Source organism: Lathyrus oleraceus, chromosome 2 (assembly GCF_024323335.1).
Source record: "Lathyrus oleraceus cultivar Zhongwan6 chromosome 2, CAAS_Psat_ZW6_1.0, whole genome shotgun sequence".
Classification (NCBI taxonomy): domain Eukaryota; kingdom Viridiplantae; phylum Streptophyta; class Magnoliopsida; order Fabales; family Fabaceae; genus Lathyrus; species Lathyrus oleraceus.
Window position 1 is genome coordinate 45,353,577 of NC_066580.1, and position 19,661 is coordinate 45,373,237.

The window sequence follows — 19,661 nt, forward strand, 5'->3', positions numbered from 1 at the left end:
AGTTACAACCTGACCATTCCAAACATACTTCAGCTTTTGATGGAGAGTTGACGAAACCGCTTCAGCCCCATGTATCCAGGGACGCACCAATAAACAACTATATGATGGTTGGATATCCATCACATAGAAGACAATATTGAACACTTCTGGGCCAATCTTCACGGGCAAGGTGACTTCACCGAACACTGATCGCTTTGATCCATCAAAAGCTCGGACAATGAGATCACTCGGAGTGAGGACAACCCCTTCAACATCTAGCTTGCTCAAAACCTTCTTGGGAAACACATTCAACGAGGAGCCAGTATCCACCAACACATGTAACAATACTGCGCCTTTGCACTCCATGGTGATATGCAGAGCTTTGTTATGGTTACGACCCTCAGGCATCAAATCTAGATTTGTGAACCCCAAACCATGCCGTGTGCTGACATTCGCAATAATACCCTCCAACTGGTTAATAGAAATCTCCTGAGGCACGTAAGCCAGGTTCAACATTTTCAGCAAGGCATTACGGTGTGCCTCAGAGCACAATAACAATGAGAGTATAGAGATTTTGGACGGAGTTTAATTCAGCTGATCCACAATCTTATAGTCACTCTTCTTAATGATCTTCATAAACTCCTCCACATCTCTTTCAAAAGAACCCTCCGGTACCTCCTTCTGCACAGGTCCTTCTTCCACCACGGCTTGCTTACCTTTTGCTTTGGCAAGACCTTCGGTTGTTACGGTAGGCATTGTCATACTTCCAAGGAACGGCCCTACTGTTCTCAACATACCTTCTATCAGAAGCAACAATAGTAGTACGAGTACCAACCGTCACTGGTGCAGATATAGTTACTGGGATACCAACAGTTACGGGTGCATTAACATTTCTCGGAGCACGTCCAGGACCCTCAGACGGTTTGAAGTAAATGTTGACAGTCGATACCACTCCACGATCTTTTACAGCCCGAGCAAACTGTAGGCAACCATCATCCAGCAGACCCTGGATACCTCTTCTCAACTCTACGCAGCCATTCTCTTGGTCAACACAATCTGAACAGCCCTCGTCACAACCCGGGAACACTCCCCCTTTCAAAAGACGCTCTTTCACAACAAGCAATGATGTCTGAACTTCATCAACATCAACCACCTGATCCACAGCTTCCCCTTCTTCCACATTGTTCACCCTGGGCCCCCCATGTTGAGGCATAGGGCTATTCACAACATTAGGCACAGGTGCAAAGTTGATTGTTTTGGCGTCAATCAAATCCTGGACCTTATGATGAAAAGCCCGACAATTCTCAATATGATGCCCCGGAGCACCGGAATGAAAGTCATAACGAACATTGGCATCATACCTAGCAGGAATTCTCGTCAATGGAGCCATGGTACGCAGTTCCATAAATTTCAACCTGAGCAGTTCGGGAAGCAACTCAGCATATGTCATTGGTAGCGGATCAAAATGACGCTCGGGCATTCTCTGCCTTGGTTGAAACGGGCGTTGCTGTTGTTGTTGGTGGTGTTGTGGAGCTCTCTGTTGTTCTTGCTGAGGTTGAGGTTGGGGTGTTGGGATAGTCACAGCAGCAACCTGACGATACTGTCCTCTATTCACATTCCTCCGATGGTGTACAACATTAGTCTCACCCTCCCTCCTTCGGGGTGCTCCAGAAAATGGCTTCTTAGAACTGGAAGACGAGGAACCAGAATCCTGAATCTTCCCTGCTTTAATAAGGCTCTCAGTCCTCTCCCCGCAGATTACCACATCAGAAAAACTACCGAACGGGCAGCTCCTCATCCGGTCCATGAACACCCCCTGTAGTGTTCCAATAAACATGTCGGTCAGCTCTCTCTCCAACATAGGAGGTTGCACTCTTGCAGCTAACTCACGCCATCTCTGGGCGTACTCTTTGAAGCTTTCACCAGACTTTTGAAACAGACTCTGCAGTTGGGTTCTGCTTGGAGCCATATCCATATTGTGCTTATACTGCCTCAAGAAGGCTTCACCCAGGTCTTTCCAGCTTCTCACAGACTCTCTCTTCAACTCCATATACCAGTCCAAGGAAGCTCCAGACAAGCTGTCCTGGAAAAAGTACATTCACATCTTCTCATCATCTGTATATGCTGAGATTTTTCTGTAGTAAGCCTGCACATGGGTGCGAGGACAAGAAGTACCATTATATTTGTCAAAAGATGGCGCCTTGAACTTGTAAGGAATTCTCAGCCCTTCAACCAATCCCATGTTGGTCACGTCAAATCCCAAAGAGTTTTGACACTCCATGGCTCTGATCTTCTCAGCTAGGGCATCAACCTTCCTATCCCTCTCTTCAGTTCTTACCACTTCGTCTTCATCACTGAGAAGGGTAAACATGTCCTCCTGTCTGTCAACCAACAGAGCAGGATGGCGAACTGGAGCACGGGTTGCTCTGACATTGACAGTCTCTGCAGCAAGAGGCTGTCCATTGATCCTGATACCCCTCAACTCATCACCCACAACATAGTTGTTGACGGGAATAGTAGCAGCAACAACGTTGTCATTAGCAGGGACCCCCTCTGGTGAGGCACGGTGGACCGGTGGAATCACAGCTTCCTGTCTCTGGGCTAAGGCACGCAGCTCCTCTTGCCCTTGAACGACCCCTTGCATCATGGTCATGAATTGGGCCATGTTAGCCCTCATCTCTACCAACTCAGCTTGAACTTGGTCCATACTTCTCTGTTGATTCAGTCTCGTGGCGTAGCGATGCGGACGATGATTAACAATCCTGCCTAAAATAGGAACCAGAGTGAGAAGTCTTGTTCAAGAACACCTGTAATGCAAGAATGATATGTGTATGATGCTTATGATGCATATGATGCATATGATATGTTCATTCCTTAGGCATTCAAGAGCCTAATTCATCTTTCAAGAAATGGCAACCTGCAATATGAACAACAAAGAAGCAAACTACACAGGATAATGAGCACAAGCGAAATATCAACAATCTCATCTATAGCCATGAGCAACAAGGATCATACAACATAGTTCAGGCAAAGATTCAAATTATCAGAGTAAAGTAATGAATCCCATCCAACAATCCTGGAGGTGATTCCCAATATAAACAACAGATACAATCTAGGAAAAATGTCCTCCAGGAATGAGAGTCTTCAGATACTGGCACTGGTCTATCAACAGGTCACACTCTGAACACTCAGGCAAAGGAGTGAGCTTCTCCTTCAGTTGCTCCCTAAGTTCCACCACTTCTCCTCTGAGTTGGCTCTCTGATGCATGCCTTAGGTCTACTTCCTTCTTCAACTGAACATCTTTTTCTCTAAGCTGCTTTTCCAAGTTGTAGCACCTCAAATTTGCACCCTACCATTTTGTACATTCATTTCATTTCTAGGTTAGTAACATTTGCATATCATCATAAGCATGCATTTCATCTACACAAGCAAGGTTCAACACAAGATGGCAGTGATTTGAATTCAGACCTTTATGCTTACACCTAGTGGAAACTAGAATTTCTCAGCAAACTTGGGGTGGCCCCAATCCAACCCTAGCGTGGAGATGCTTGGGTATTATGCTTAAATCTGATGTTAATAGTGGTTCTGGAGGGATCAAGACCCTGATTTAAAGGCCTTTACTTGGTCATGGTTCCATACCCTGATCAGGTCAAACTCCTATATTGTGGCCTCCTAATCCTAGTTCGGCTGGTACATCATCATTCAAAATGCTTGATCCCCTTGCCCGGTCAACTTGCATTCAGTAACTTCTTGGTCCTGGTTCATCCGGGTGGAGTTCTTGGTTGTGTTTCTATTTACCGAGCTCATGATCAATGGCTCTAGTGGTTGGTTTATGAAGGTTGTGGTTCAGCACATCTTGATCCTTTTTAAGTCCTTTTGTTTCATGTTTATCATTGGAGTGTCACTCATGATTAATTCGGTCAGTGTAATATCCATTTCACTCTATTTCAATACATGTTCAAAATTCATTCATTCATATAAGATAACTTTAAATTCATTTCAAGAGCCATTCAGTTCAAATACCAATCCAAGTTCATTCAAGTGAAGAAATTTCATTCATTACATGATCATTACAGGAAAAATACAAAGAATGAGTGTGTTGACCAACTGTTGACTTTGGTCAACTCTGACCAAAGTCAACCCAATCCCTAAACTCCTAAAATCCTAAATACCCATGAATCCTATTCCTAAGCTCTAAAAATTCCTACTTGGTCGTTGACATGTGCCATTAATGCTCCAAAAGGCCAAACTTGGTGTCATCCGTGTTGCATGCCTTACCCATACTCCCTCACGTGGATGCTCTAGCCAAATGAGGCATGCTCTTGAAACTAACCAAGCAAGGTTAGTATGCCCACACGTGCTGCAGAGCTCATGACCATATGCTATAAAAGAAGCATTGGCCAAGTCAGGAACAAATGATTCCCATGACCGCACCTACACCTGTTGCTGATCATGAACCAAGCCATGTGCTTCAATGGACAAAGTTTCCTGCTAAAGACAATAGTGCAGTCCGTTAACACATAAATCCAGTCATAATATTTCACAAACCTGGCAAATCAATGCTGCAGAATCTAAGCCAGGACAGTGATCTCACTTACTATGCAGAATCAGGTGAATCCAACGGTTGTCACCTTGTTGAACGAGCTATCATCATACCTAGCAAAACAGTGAACCACGATTCAATCACAAGGAAGAATTAGAATTGGACCATGGCCATGATACAAGAAACCGACATGACCTGATGTTGAGCTCATTCATGGAGTGTTCCACGAGTAGACTTGGAACCGAACAGCGGGGGTATCTCATTTACCATGTCCAACCTGTCATGAAGTATTGCAGAATTTTGCAACACTTTGTTGCAATTTATTCTACGAATTAAACCTTGAATGGACATGCATCATGAACAACCTGCGTTTACAACAGCACCAACACCTAACAGCAACATTTATACCTTCATGTCAAGGTTAGCAAGCACGTGACAGCTGAGTTTCATGCTGCGGCAAGAGCAATAGGTGGTTGTGCAGTATATGTTAGTGATAAGCCAGGAAATCATGATTTTAAAATCCTGAAGAAACTAGTACTGCCTAATGGATCAGTCTTGAGAGCAAAATAACAGGTCCAATGTATACATACCAGAAGCTAGTGCATTCAAAAATGTCATGCTTCAAGGGTGAACTACAGTGCAGACCCTGAGACAATGATCATGTCGTGCAAAACAAAATTCAAACTGGTGATTATTCAAGCCACAGTCTAAATCAGTTTGGTTCAATAATAGTTATCCACATTTGAGATTGAAGGAAAATAGATTAGAAATGTGAACTTGAGGTGAATCTCACGTGACTTAATTCTTAATTCAAGACTTACCTTCATTTAAGTGCCAGCTGGACGAAAGAGATTGAGCTACACAAATCTCCCATTTGCCCCTTAGATCCTGATATATAAACTGCAATCATTGCCAATCATTGTTTTCAGAAAATTCTCCCTCTCATTCCAAAATCGTTTGCCCTCAATCCTTCAACCTCTAACAAACTTTTCCAGATTCTTCTTCAACCTGTAACTAACCTTCAACCATGCTCATCATCACGATCCAGATTCTTCTTCTTCCTCCATCACCTAATCTTCTTCAACATCAACCTTCACCTTCCAATCCACACCTTCACTAAACTCCGAACTCCATGGCCAAATCTTCAACCACCACGGATCCGTAACCGTAATCTCCATCTTCACAAATCACCAAACCTTCCCTCAACTCTGAACCATTCGAACCTCACCAATCTTCACTCACCATTTTTAACTGCACGCAACCTTCCAAGAATGAAACAGAAAGAGAGATTGAAGAAGTAGCAAAAACCAAAAACCACAACTCCATAGCCAAAAGAGTTTCACAGAATTCAGAAAAACAAACTAAGAACGAGAAGAAGAAGAAGGATCATCGGAGCTTACGATTTGGCCGGACTTCGGATCGGATACAGATTCGTTCGAGATCTCGCGGAAATTACTCTGGATTCTTCGTTGATTCATTCTCTTCATCATAACCGCAACCAACCATAACCGTAACCAATCTCCGTTCACCGAACCACCTTCAACCGCTTCCAACCTTCCATCGCCGAGCCACCACAAGAAAATTCAATTTGTTCCTCAACGGAAGCATAACGGAAAGGAAGAGGAAAGCACAAGAGGATCTCGATCTCATCTTTTGAAAATTCGGTCGCGTCCGCTCTTTGTTCTTCACGCCGCTTCAGTCACCGGATCTTAGTTGCATCGCTCTTCGTCACTAATCGCGACGCCTCTCTCATCTTCACCAACTGTACTGTCCATCTTCCTCAATCCGAAGCGGCCTCAGCTCGATCGAACCACAACAACGCGAATCGCAACAAGGCGAGAACAAGGAGTTTCGGAATCGAGCCGTGGAGATCTGAGCTTCGAGTTCGTCTTTGCCGCCGCGGGTAAGAGTGAATCACGGTAGCATTTTGTTTTGTTTGAAGTGGAGAGGTTGATTCCTGTTTCGGTAAAGAGAGGTTGAGGCCGTGAGGAGGGGTGCGCATCCTATCGTAGCAAACCGCTGCCGGCATCGGCGAAAACCGGCACGGTCAGGTTCTTTGGCAGCGCGTTGTTTTTCTTTCTCTCCGTGGATCTCCAAACACGAGTGAGTGAGGGAAGATGAAGTTTCTCTACAGTTTTCCTTTGCATGTGGAATTACAACCCCCGTCGCCACCTAGCAGGCCTTGTCATTGAAGCTTCTGGTGGGCCAACGACCTTGGGCCCAACCTCTGGAGTCTATATTCCAGGTTCTGCATTTTAGATTTGTGCATAATCTTAATTAATCTGTATGTTTAGTTTCAATTAGAAACATTAGAAATAATTAGATGTGATTAGGAGGTTAATTGTTTAGTTACTGTTACTGTTAATGATTAAGACATATTAGGATTAACTAGTATTTGTTAGAGTTAATTTAGGTTAATTAGTTTAGTTTGGAATTTTAGAGCTAATTAGTCATTAGAATTAAATAGAGTTTTAGGAATTATCAAACTTAGATTTTCAATTAAAAAACATTTGAAGTAGTATTAAGGATTAATTTTAGGATTAATTGTGAACTATTAGAAATACTGTTAGAGTTAGAAATAATTCTAGGATTAGTCTAAATAGATTTTAGAAGCTAATTAGAATTTTAGTTAATGATAGAAGTCATTTGAAACATTAATTTTAGGATTAGAGTTAAATAATCTCTTAGGAGTTTTGTTTTAGAATAATTAGAATAGTATAGAATTTAATTGCTCTAATTAGAACTTTCATAAATAGAAATTTAATTCAAAATTACTCCCTAATTGTGAAATGACTATTCTACCCCTAGGCTTAGAAATAATTCAATTTTGCATGCTCCCTTAATTTTAGGACATGTTAGTATTTGATTAAATGAGCTTCATGTGGAGTTTGAGCTTCTGTTTTGGATTTTTTATCCTCTTTTAACCCTAGGCTTCGACCTAGTGGTTTGGACTTATCATTTGAATTGTGATTTCAGGTTCAAGAATACATCTCCATGAGTGATGATGCTCCGTCATTTGAGCTTAACCATTTGTTGTTGTTGGCTAACAATTGTGTGTTTTGTAGGCCTTAATGGGGGATTCACTTGTGTTCATGGATCGCTCATTGTTGTCTGATTGGATTTGTCTGTTTGTGTGATATTGACTGTTGATTGTTTGTTTGAATTGTGTACTGACTGGTTAGCTATTTACACAGGTACCCCTAGTTGCTCAGTTCTCTTAAGAACTTGTATTGCTTTGCTTGCTAAGCAATTTGCACCGAGGTATGACGTTTCTGACTTCATGTAGTCTGGAGACCCGGCTGTTACCGAGCCGGGCAAACTGTCTGAAGTCCTCCTTAAGAGGCAATGCTTGTGTATGTTTATATTTGTCCCAAGCAGGAAAAGTCCTCATTTGAGGCAATTGGTGGAAGGTAGGGATAAGCAATCTATCCCCCACTATTCTGTGAGTCTTCTCCTTGCTCCCATTACATGGTTGTAGCATCGAGATCCAAGCCCAAGATCTTGTACATTGTACAGTCGAGTCTATGTCCTGAGCGTAGAAGGGTCCCCCCATTCTGGACCCACGCTCCCTTGTCTGATGCTCTCTCTGACTTGAGATAGAAGCAATGAGGCACACCCCTCATCACCTTTCATCTAGCTTCACCTTAGCCCCTCAATGGCAAGGTTAAGAGCTAACCTGACCCCGATACAGAGGCTTGTTTGTTGAGGTTGATATGACCCCTTGACTAAAGCCTAACCCTGATGTTTGAGCCCCTTGTTGGTGTGTTTATTTCATGCTGTATATGTTTGTGTGGTGTGATTGTATCCCCTAGGTTTGCTAGACTCCGCGTAGTCTCGTTTGCATGTCAATTAAGGTAGCACGGTTCCTTCGTATAGGACTTCCTTTCTTGCTTGAGCTTTCCTAAAACACAAACAAACATTATCCCCTCTTAAGGATACGTCCACTCCTTCTACTACAGGTGAGTAAGTCTCCAAAGGTCGAGCATCCGGTAGATTGCGTAGTGACGTTATCCACTTAAAAAACACAAACCAACAGGAATAGTTTAGCCGAACTACGGCAACTCTGATTCTCATGTTCAGATGAGATACGTAGGCACGAGATGCGATGTCTTGTCGAGTTTGACTAACAACTAACACTAACTTCTTTTCTCTCGCCCTCGTTGCGATTGAGACCTTCCCTTTCTCTTGCCTTGGTTGCAATCGAGACCCTTCTTCTTGTTACATGCTGTTGTGTGTTTTGGGTTCGGATGCTGACATAATTCCATCAATTGGTTGTCGGGCTCCATGTTTGCCCTTTTGAGTGTGTTGTGGGTTCGGATGCCGACGTAATTCCATCAATTGGTTGTCGGGCTCCATGTTTGCCTCTTTGTGTGTGTTTTAGGTTCGGATGCTGACATAAGTCCAGTGATTGGCAGTCGGGCTCCACGTTTGCTTGTGTCTTGTTTGTTTGTGTGCGTGTCAGCCGAGCTACGAATGCTCTGATTCTCCTTCGTCCAAAGGAGATACGTATGCATAGGATGCGATATCCTAGCGAGCATGTGTCGTTTCCCCAGTCCGAACTACTTAGACTCTGATGTCTATGCTTGATAGACTAAGTAGGCCCAGGATGCGATATCCTGCCGAGTCAGTCTTGTCTGTTTTCTTGTGTCTCTTTCAGCCTGTATAGATGTTTATGTTGAGCAGTGTTTTAGCAACCATTTTCCTTCCTATTGTGCGTGGATCCCGTCGAGTACGACGGATGCGTAGGGGTGCTAATACCTTCCCTTCGCATAACCGACTCCCGATCCCATTCTCTTTGGTCGCGAGACCATGTTCTTTCCAGGTTTACTCTGAGCGTTTCCTTTCCCTCTTTTGGGATAAATAACGCACGGTGGCGGCTCTGTTGTTCTTGTTTTCCCGCCGGTTTTTCGCGTAATGCGACAGCTGGCGACTCTGCTGGGGAATTATAGAGAGAAGTTGACCTGTGCTGGTCCTTCTTCCCTGAGCGAGTCTCTCCTAGCGCTCTCTAGGTTAGGGTTTTGGTTGCTATCTGCTGTTATTTATTGCATTCATTCATTTACTGTTTGCATTTATTGTTTGCATTTATGTTTGCATTCATTCCTATTCATATGCTGTGCTGGCTGTGTTTCTCTGTTTGGGGATGGGAGTTACTTGAGGTAAAAGGCCCAATACCCAGGCTATGAGTGCAATCTAGGAAACCTAGGAATAGAGTGATTCATGGGAAGCGGGTGGTGTACGCCACTTAGCGGAACATTGATATCACGAGCAGTTCAGACTCTGATGGGGTATTATCGGTGCATACATCGGGTGTGCACAGGATGATATTCTTGAAAGGGTTGTTTATCCTGCGTTTCTCTCGACCTTACCCTGGCCTAGATGACACCCGTGAGTGGGAGGGGATGATTATTACAGGTACTGTTGCTGACTTGTTGGTGACTTGTTGGTGACTCTTGGTACTGATGGTGACTGTGAATTATGGACATTTATTTCTGGGACGCCAGAGTTCTGTCCGTGGTTTATCAGCGGGTTCCGTTTATTTCGGATCCCCGGGTTGAATTGAGAGTACCGGTTCAGAGGATCTGATTGTCATCCGTTCAGTGGATGTTTCTGTGATGGTAGTGATGTAATCTCCAGTTCCGTTTATTTCGGAACTCCCCAAGTCGGATTTATGGTGACTTAGTCCCGATGACTGTGACTGGTCCAGAGATTTGATGGGTCCTCAGATGACTTGGTGGCACAGTAACCTGCATTCATGCATTTGCATTGGTCTCGTTTCGCATTCATCTGCATTCCAACTCATGTCTGTCCGTACTCAGGGTCCATTATTTTTAACAGAGACTCAGGTTGAGAGACATCCAGATGTCATTGTTGATAAAATTTTATCTGTCTCGATGAAACCGGAATCAAAGGACAGATATTCCTGGTACGGGTAGACATTGCATGTGTGAGTCATACTAACCCATTTGCTGTTTTGTAGGTGTCAGCCGGTGCGCATAGCTCGTTTGCTCAGATATCCTGCTAGGGGCCACAAATCCAAACTGATGGATCCACTCAACACCGATAAAGGCAGACATGTTTGGGATCGGTTATCGGCCAGATCAAGAGTCGTCTAGACCAAACAGAGGACGTCGTCCACCGTACATCTTCGTCAGTGCAGGAATGCTGAATTCTGATCATGCCTGTTCAGTGGGTGAAGAGATCGACCGCGAGCTCGAGCTGTGGATAAAGTCGTGCGTACCAGGCGATTGGAAGGCCTCCAAAAGCATCACCGTCGCTCATCCGGAAGAATAGTTTTTCTGTGTTAATTTTGTTTGCATGAAAGCCATACGTTTTGCCCGAAACGTACTGGTCCATTGTAAGGGCCATCTCATGTGTTTCATTGTGCAACATTTTGCATCAGTAATAAATGGATGTTTTTGTGATCAAAAGCGGTGTTCCCTGTTTTTCATTTTTTGCAGTTTTAAAAAATAAAGATGGCAATGTTTTTCGTTTTTCTTTTGAACTTGTCTTGTTCCAACCACAAAAGTGATTACCCTCTTGATCTCATCGATAACAATTTGGTTACACCTCTATATGACTTCGACAATCCAAGCTATCATGCCGAAGAAGAAGGCGAAGAAGATTGTGATCTGCCGGAAATAGCCAGGTTATTGAAACAAGAGGAGAAGGTGATTCAACCGCACGAGGAGCAAGTCAAGATGGTAATCCCAAGTACCGCCGAGGTCAGAAAGGAAATGAAAGTTGAAGCCGCTTCAGAGGCAAGTCGAGAACTGAATGGTAGCCCTATTGAAAGAGCAGGTTGATATCTTCACCTGGTTGCATCAAGGTACACCAGGGTGGAATACCCAAGTTGTGGGGCACGAGCTACCACGAGAGAAGACTATCCTCTAGTGAAGAAGAAAACCGGCGCCACGGATCAAAGGGCTACGGTGACTTTGTTTCATGATATGACTCATCGTGAAAGCGAATGCCATGTTGATGACATGATGACAAAGTCCCAAGCAGAAGAGGGGCATCCGGTGGATCTGGGGCAAATTGTTTGACCAGATCGAAACTACTCAGACTGAGGTTGAGTCCGAGTCAGTGCACTTATGGAGTGCTGTCCGGTGAGCTGCCGAGGCTTGTTGTGGGCAAATCAGAGGAATCGAGGTCGATCCTGCGAAAAAAAAAAAAAAAAAAGACAATACTAGAAACGCCTGAACCGAAAAAAAGAGAGAAAGAAATCAATGGTCAGGTGGAATGATGACTGCCCAGGGGCATGGAAAGAAAAAATGAGTAGCAGGAACCTCTGATTCTGATACCTTCCAGGGAAGAAACAACTGTTAATCTGGTACTTGACAGCCCTTAAGGGGTCTCTGAGGTGCGTACTGTGTCAGCATGACTAGTCTTGTCGAAAAGAGCATGCAATTTACCTAAGCAAAAAGTTTATCGACTGTGAAACAATACACTCACTGTTCGAGAAAACTTGATGTACTTTGGCATAGGCTGCTCGCCGACTGAGACAGTATGCTGGTCCATACCACCTTGTGGATGTCCAAAATGGATCTGATCAAGTGTGTGCTCGAGGAGATAGCGCTGAACGGACGGGTTGCGAGAGGGCAAATGGTGTCGACTGAATACGATATTCGGTATACCTCCCAGAAAGCAATCAAGAGGAGGGTATTGTATGGTTATCTCGCCCAACAACCCATCGATGATTCTCAACCAAGGAAGTTTGAAGTCCCTGATGAGGACATCTCGAGGTACTCAAATCGAAAGATTGAGAGTGACCGATCCCGGAGGAGGGGCCTGACCCTGAATCCGAACGGGTTCTGATGTCTGATGGGGAGAGTTTAAAGTGAATGAGCTAGTGCTTCCCCGATAACAGTTGAAAGCACCAACGATGGTGGCTGAATACGAGGTTGGTATCCTGAGTGTCGTACTTCGATACGTGCATCTACTGGGGCAGCGCCTTCCTCATTCAGTATGAGATGGAAGTGACATTGCCTGCTGGAGGCTAGATCTCATTGTGGAGAGTCCAGATGGATGAGAACTTGAAAAAGGATGAGTGGATAAGGACTCAGTATGACATGTTGGAGCCTGACTGAGGAAGAGGGCTGACAGTTACTTTTCATGGGGCAGTTGTACCCGGTAAATGAAGCGTGTCGTGGACCGAAAAGTGCGACCTCGTGGGTAGCATGGAAGAGATGTGGTGTTGAAAAGGATCCTTCCTCCTCAACGATCGTGGGGCAAGTGGATAAACAAATTATGAAGGTTCGTTCGTGGTCAAAAAAAAGTCTCCTCTGACAGAGCTTTGTTGTTGACGACCACGAATGATGAAGATTTTCCATTCCCTGTGAGTGCGGACGCAGTTAAAAGATAATTCGTGGAAAAATTGACCCGCTGGACAAAAAAAAAAGGGAGTCCAGGCAAAAAAGGGCATCCCGGCGAACCAAGGAAAAAGAGAAAAGGTTCGGGCAAAAGTTAGGGATAATAAAAGAAAAGAACTGTACACCCGGCAAGTCGAAAACCCCACAAGGGCGACTTGGGCAAAAAAGGGTATCCCGGTGGACTGAAACCCGAAAGGGCGGTCCAGGCAAAAGAGGGATTGAAACGAACAACTGCGTCCAGCATGATCGTTTGTGCTTGAGATATGACTTGGATAGTCTCCGACAGAGATCGATTGGAAGCGTCTTGTTCAGAAGGCTGAAAGTGAGGAAAGTCTTGAGGACATATGAGGTGTAACCGAGTTGGAACCCGATGAGATCACGGTTTCACATTGCCATTAGGATAGATTTTTCCTTTTGTACGCAATCACCTCTTTCCAGGGTTTGCTTCCTGTGTGGTGCTCGGGTGTGAGCCATCTTTTTTCAGTCAATAAAATGCGTATTCAGTCAAATAGTTTTGTTTTTGTTTTCATTACCGCTTTGATTACGAAAACATCCGTTCGTTTTGATAAGAATATTTGCATTTTGAAACATAGAGGTCCCTTCCGATGCATGCTTAAAAGATTGAAATATGGAAATCTTATTCGGAAGTTGAGTGACCAAGATGTTGAAGTGTTGGCACGCCTGGGGCACGCTTTTATCTAACAATCTCTTGTGCAGGTGCTGTTAGATATCTTCATTCGCTGGCAAGTAGTGATAGGAAGCCTTTTGAAAAAAGGAGATCCCCACAGAGTCCAACCAGGGGCAAGGGATAGAAGAACAGTGAAAGGACGACGAAAGAAGGACGACGATCCTGGGAGGGTTAATCAAGAAGACTCTTCAAAGTCTAAAGACTGGAAAGTTTGTATGGATCCCAGGAATTCGATCCTCGTGGGATAGATCAGAAAAGTCTAGACGATTCTGGAAGTTCTCAAAAGTGGAAAGTCAACACTGTGGTAGGATGGTGAATACCAGTGTTCGACGAATCGAAGGGCGGCCCGTGTCCGATAGGCCATATTTCCCCAATGGGTTTGAGAGTGTCATCTCTCTAGCAGAGTCGAGATCGGTGCCTCCTCAGCAAGCCTGAAGGTTACCAAAGCCCCAGCGGAGTTGTGATTGTTTTCCAAGTCTGAAGCTGTCTTCCCAGCAGAGTTTGTGTTGATGGTTTTCCCTCAGCGAGGTCCCCAAGCGGATCGGATTCGGAGAATCATCCCCGAGTAGAGACAAGCATGGGTTGCCTCCCCTAGCAGGGTAATCTCCAAGTAGTCCAGGTTCGATGGAGGTCATCCCCAGCAAAGTTTGTCTTTCCCCAGCAGGGTGGAAATGGACGTGGTGGTGAGATCTTCAGCAAAGTTCTTGGAGCTCCCCAGTGTTGTCTCCGGAGGAGATATGTTTTTATGCATTCATCATGTAGATAAGCATAACATATGTATCATTAGTGCGTGGCATTTCCATAATCATGGGGCATTACGCTAAAAAAAAAAAACTCATGCATCTGCATTGCAAGCATATCCATTAGCCCGAGGCCGTGGTGAATTGACCAAGATTGGGTCGTTGGAAAGAGTTTGGCATCGCTTGGATCGACTTCAGAATTGGGTTCCTCAGCAGGGTTGAGAAAGATGTTTCCCCAACAAGTGACTCTTTAGTCGAGTGGGTATCCCCAGCATTGTTACTCCCCAATTGGTAGCATCTTGCCAGCTTGGATCTTTTTCCCTAGCAGATGTGGGTGTGTCTGATCTCTCCATGTAGAGTTGACCCTTTAAGCAGAAAATGTCTGTCATTTCCTTCTGCGCTCCCCACGAGTTGTGTCCTCGTGGATGACGGTTGTTTCCGTTCCCTCCCCTTGGGATGGGTTTTCCCTAGTGAGTTCTTTCCTCATTAGGATGTCTTGGTTCAGTTTGCCTTTTTGGATCGATCCTGAATTGGCCTCCTTGTGGCTGTCTCCTGTTTTTCCCTGGGGCATAAATGGATAGTTGCTCACTAACCGGCACTCATTCATCTTATCCTCAGCGGAATTTGTGGACCTCTACCTACAAACCGGTAGTTGTAAGTCCTATCTTTGTGGTTTTCTACCTACAAGCCGGTAGTTGTAAAATCCCACTTTCACCCCCTAGCAGAGGTAACCTTTGTGGTTCATTCTGTTTGTTGGCCTCTACCGGCAAACCGGTAGTTGTAAGTCCTATCGTCGTGGTTTTCTACCTACAAGCCGGTAGTTGTAAAATCCCACTTTCATCCCCTAGCAGAGGTAGCCTTTGTGGTTCATTCTGTTTGTTGGCCTCTACCTACAAACCGGTAGCTGTAAGTCCTATCGTCGTGGTTTTCTACCCACTAGTCGGTAGTTGTAAAATCCCACTTTCATCCCCTTGGTGGAGTTAACCCTGTGTGCTCATCTTATCGATGACTGGTTACTTTTCCGTGGTTTTCTGCCTACAAACCGGTAGATGTAATCCCCTCTTTGCAGTTATCAGTATCCAGTTTGCGGTATTGATATTCTTTTCCCCTCTGGATACTTGCCTTGATCAAGCAGTATTGTCCCCAGTGGGTCTTCCCCTTCCTTTGGGTATTTGCTCCGAGTTAGCAACTTCATCCTTTTTTGATTGGTCATCTTTTGCATACCTATTCCTGGTACCCTGATGCCTTTCTTTTCGGTCGTTTATCCATTTAACAACCTGCAATCCGGTTATGGATAATCTTCCATGCGAGTGTGTTATCTACGTTTTGACGACTAGATAATATGTCTCATGCACTCTCTGGTCAGTCTTTTGATTGTTTTCTCCAGCAGAGTAAGATTCGTATTCCCTATGGAATCGAATGTCCATCCTTTAACAAGACTGCTTTTCTAGCCCTCTTCAGGATGTTGAGTGTTTTGGAACACAAACCAATTCACGTTTTGGTCGGTCACCTGTTTCATACCTACAACCCGGTATCCTTGGTGTTCCTTCCTGTCAGCACCCGCGTGTGTTGTTTCTTTGGTGTCGGTAAACACCATCTTTCGGTGATTTCCAGTCATGCGTAAGTGTCTGGTCTTCTTTTGATGTCGGTAAACATCCTCTTTCGATGTTCATAACGTCGCTATCCCTTCCCTAGTGAAGATTTCTCCTCTCCGTTGGTGTCGATAAACGTCGAGTTTTTCCCGATCATCCGTTGATGATTTGGTTGTGTTCATTATCTCCATTACTCCTCTCCGTTGGTGTCGATAAACGTCGAGTTTTTCCTGTGCGTCCTATGACGTATAGTTGATTGTCCCCCGCAGATCATTTGGTAAGGCCAGATGATTCCCCTCAGAATATTCCTCCTCTCCGTTGGTGTCGATAAACGTCGAGTTTTTCCTATGCGTCCTATGACGTCTAGTTGTACCTTTCCCCAAGTGGATTTACCTCCCCGTTGGTTTCGATAAACGTTGTGTTTTTCTCATTCGTCCTTGAAACGTCTGATTGTATACCCTATTCCCAGTTCATTCATTAATGTCTGGTTGATTCCCAACCAGAATTCCCAGTAGACGTCCTATTCGGTTTCCGGTTGTGGTGCCTTTCCCTCGTGAAGTGGCTTTCTCCTTCTCCCTTTCGTCCGATGACGTCTGGTCGAGTCTCCCTTTCGTCCTATGACGTCTGGCTGAGTTTTCTCCTTCTCCCTTTCGTCCGATGACGTCTGGTTGAGTCTCCCTTTCGTCCTATGACGTCTGGCTGAGTTTCCTCCTTCTCCGTTGGTGTCGATAAACGTTGAGTCTCCCTTTCATCCTATGATGTCTGGTTGAGTTTTCTCCTTCTCCGTTGGTGTCGATAAACGTTGAGTCTCCCTTTCATCCTATGATGTCTGGTTGAGTTTCCTCCTTCTCCGTTGGTGTCGATAAACGTTGAGTCTCCCTTTCATCCTATGATGTCTGGTTGAGTTTCCTCCTTCTCCGTTGGTGTCGATAAACGTCGAGCTTCTCCCTTTCGTCCGATGACGTCTGGTCGAGTCTCCCTTTCGTCCTATGACGTCTGGTCGAGTCTTCCCATTCATCCTATGATGTCTGGTTACCTCTCCGTTGGTTTCGGTAAACGTTGAGTTTTTCCCCATTTCGTCCGCTGACGTATGGTTGTATCTCTCTTTCCATTCATTCATTAATGATTGGTTACCTCTCCGTTGGTTTCGGTAAACGTTGAGTTTTTCCCCATTACGTCCGCTGACGTATGGTTGTATCAATATCCTTCCAGTCATTCAATAATGATTGGTTACCTCTCCGTTGGTCTTGGTAAACGCTGAGTTTTTCCCTATTCGTCCTATGACGTCTAGCTGTACCTGTCCCCATGTGGATTTACCTCTCCGTTGGTCTTGGTAAACGTTGAGTGTTTCCTAGTTGTCCGTTGGCATCTAGTTGAGATGATTTCTGTTCCCATTCGTCGTGTGTCGATGTCTGGATGTGGTTGTGCTTTGGAAAGAAGAAAAACAATAATAAAAGAGACAAATCCCAGCATTGTGCAAATTCTACGGTTCTTGGTATTCAATCCCTGTTTACCCTGAAAGTCTGACAGCCGTTGCTCTCATCCATTCGGGTTCCCAGCTGATTGAATAGGGGCAGCTGTAGCACCTCAAATTTGCACCCTACCATTTTGTACATTCATTTCATTTCTAGGTTAGTAACATTTGCATATCATCATAAGCATGCATTTCATCTACACAAGCAAGGTTCAACACAAGATGGCAGTGATTTGAATTCAGACCTTTATGCTTACACCTAGTGGAAACTAGAATTTCTCAGCAAACTTGGGGTGGCCCCAATCCAACCCTAGCGTGGAGATGCTTGGGTATTATGCTTAAGTCTGATGTTAATAGTGGTTCTGGAGGGATCAAGACCCTGATTTAAAGGCCTTTACTTGGTCATGGTTCCATACCCTGATCAGGTCAAACTCCTATATTGTGGCCTCCTAATCCTAGTTCGGCTGGTACATCATCATTCAAAATGCTTGATCCCCTTGCCCGGTCAACTTGCATTCAGTAACTTCTTGGTCCTGGCTCATCCGGGTGGAGTTCTTGGTTGTGTTTCTATTTACCGAGCTCATGATCAATGGCTCTAGTGGTTGGTTTATGAAGGTTGTGGTTCAGCACATCTTGATCCTTTTTAAGTCCTTTTGTTTCATGTTTATCATTGGAGTGTCACTCATGATTAATTCGGTCAGTGTAATATCCATTTCACTCTATTTCAATACATGTTCAAAATTCATTCATTCATATAAGATAACTTTAAATTCATTTCAAGAGCCATTCAGTTCAAATACCAATCCAAGTTCATTCAAGTGAAGAAATTTCATTCATTACATGATCATTACAGGAAAAATACAAAGAATGAGTGTGTTGACCAACTGTTGACTTTGGTCAACTCTGACCAAAGTCAACCCAATCCCTAAACTCCTAAAATCCTAAATACCCATGAATCCTATTCCTAAGCTCTAAAAATTCCTACTTGGTCGTTGACATGTGCCATTAATGCTCCAAAAGGCCAAACTTGGTGTCATCCGTGTTGCATGCCTTACCCATACTCCCTCACGTGGATGCTCTAGCCAAATGAGGCATGCTCTTGAAACTAACCAAGCAAGGTTAGTATGCCCACACGTGCTGCAGAGCTCATGACCATATGCTATAAAAGAAGCATTGGCCAAGTCAGGAACAAATGATTCCCATGACCGCACCTACACCTGTTGCTGATCATGAACCAAGCCATGTGCTTCAATGGACAAAGTTTCCTGCTAAAGACAATAGTGCAGTCCGTTAACACATAAATCCAGTCATAATATTTCACAAACCTGGCAAATCAATGCTGCAGAATCTAAGCCAGGACAGTGATCTCACTTACTATGCAGAATCAGGTGAATCCAACGGTTGTCACCTTGTTGAACGAGCTATCATCATACCTAGCAAAACAGTGAACCACGATTCAATCACAAGGAAGAATTAGAATTGGACCATGGCCATGATACAAGAAACCGACATGACCTGATGTTGAGCTCATTCATGGAGTGTTCCACGAGTAGACTTGGAACCGAACAGCGGGGGTATCTCATTTACCATGTCCAACCTGTCATGAAGTATTGCAGAATTTTGCAACACTTTGTTGCAATTTATTCTACGAATTAAACCTTGAATGGACATGCATCATGAACAACCTGCGTTTACAACAGCACCAACACCTAACAGCAACATTTATACCTTCATGTCAAGGTTAGCAAGCACGTGACAGCTGAGTTTCATGCTGCGGCAAGAGCAATAGGTGGTTGTGCAGTATATGTTAGTGATAAGCCAGGAAATCATGATTTTAAAATCCTGAAGAAACTAGTACTGCCTAATGGATCAGTCTTGAGAGCAAAATAACAGGTCCAATGTATACATACCAGAAGCTAGTGCATTCAAAAATGTCATGCTTCAAGGGTGAACTACAGTGCAGACCCTGAGACAATGATCATGTCCTGCAAAACAAAATTCAAACTGGTGATTATTCAAGCCACAGTCTAAATCAGTTTGGTTCAATAATAGTTATCCACATTTGAGATTGAAGGAAAATAGATTAGAAATGTGAACTTGAGGTGAATCTCACGTGACTTAATTCTTAATTCAAGACTTACCTTCATTTAAGTGCCAGCTGGACGAAAGAGATTGAGCTACACAAATCTCCCATTTGCCCCTTAGATCCTGATATATAAACTGCAATCATTGCCAATCATTGTTTTCAGAAAATTCTCCCTCTCATTCCAAAATCG

The 19,661-nt window shown here is 44.2% G+C and overlaps 1 long non-coding RNA gene across 3 annotated transcripts; it reads right to left on the reverse strand.

The window, feature by feature from the left end:
- Window positions 1-4,011: 4,011 nt before the first annotated feature.
- On the reverse strand, window positions 4,012-19,548 carry LOC127118006 (uncharacterized). Of its 3 annotated transcripts, XR_007802077.1 has the most exons (3): window positions 19,527-19,548; window positions 18,761-19,370; window positions 18,195-18,653 (listed from the first exon to the last, which is right to left on the reverse strand). It is a non-coding gene; the product is annotated as an uncharacterized LOC127118006 (long non-coding RNA). The 3 variants fall into 3 exon arrangements; XR_007802076.1 differs by lacking the exons at window positions 18,195-18,653; window positions 19,527-19,548 and adding an exon at window positions 4,012-4,470 and having other exon boundaries at window positions 18,761-19,515; XR_007802075.1 differs by lacking the exon at window positions 19,527-19,548 and having other exon boundaries at window positions 18,761-19,515.
- Between the last annotated feature and the right edge of the window lie 113 nt (window positions 19,549-19,661).